This window comes from Marmota marmota, unplaced genomic scaffold, assembly GCF_001458135.2.
Source record: "Marmota marmota marmota unplaced genomic scaffold, marMar, whole genome shotgun sequence".
NCBI classification, from domain to species: Eukaryota; Metazoa; Chordata; class Mammalia; order Rodentia; family Sciuridae; genus Marmota; species Marmota marmota.
The window spans coordinates 13,072,976-13,074,021 of record NW_026000206.1 but is presented as its reverse complement, the minus strand read 5'-3'; positions in this window follow the sequence as shown (position 1 = coordinate 13,074,021).

Here is a 1,046-nt window from a genome sequence, read left to right as displayed (position 1 = left end):
CCCGGAGCCGGGCCGGGGCGCGCGGTTCGGGGGTCGGGGCCTTACCGTAGAGGCGCCCGAGCCGCCCACACGCGCTCTGAGGACCCTGCGCCGCCCTCCGCGTTGGTGCCGGGTCTACGCGACCCTCCCACCGCTGGGCGCCCCGCCCCCGGCTGCCCCGCCCATCAGGCCCGCCGAGTTCTGCTTGGCTTGTCCGTGCGTCTTGGTTTACTTGACTTTACTTATGGACGCCTAGGCCAAAAAGCTCACAGAGCAGAGCTCAGCCTCTGTCCGACGTGTAAGAAATTGCAAAAACAATAGAGATCTTAGTGATCTTGTTTTTAAAGCCATGTATTGAGGTACAGTATAATACAGGAATACATGTAAGGTCTCAGGGGTCATTTTATTCTTACGCATGTGCCATGCCCTTTAATCACCGCCCATATCCAGCGGTGGAACACTTCCAGCCACAAAAATGGTCGCGCCTTCTTTTCCGACCTCAGTGTTTTTTCCAAATAGTGCTTATCCTGACTCTACTACTCCCACCCCTCTCCCCAGTGTAGTTGTGTGTTTTGGCAAATGCACATCAGGCCTGTTCATTGTACTAATCCAGGCATCAATGGGGTGTTCACCTTGAAGCCAGGCTGCTTCCCTAAGGTAGATAGAGCTTGATCTGATAGAGCATCAGCCCGCTCTTGGGCCTAAAGTCATTCACACACGCTACAGAAAGGGACCATCTTTGGCCTGGTAAAGTGTATTTGTAGCTGTCAATATAGGTAACATAAAGTACTGGGCATTTCCTCTTTGAGACTAGAACCAAGACAAGAATGCCCAACATCACTTTCATCCAACCTTATTCTAGAAGTTCTAGCCAGTGCAGTAAGACAAGAAAAAGAAATAAGATTTATAAAACTGGAAAACAAGCAATAAGATACTCATTCTTTGCAGATGGGAAGACTGTGTACATTGGAACTAAAAAATAATCTCCAGGTCCCCAATGGCAAATGGTGAGAAGATACCATCATTTGTCATTAGAGACCTAGCAAACCGACCCCCCCCCCCCCCCC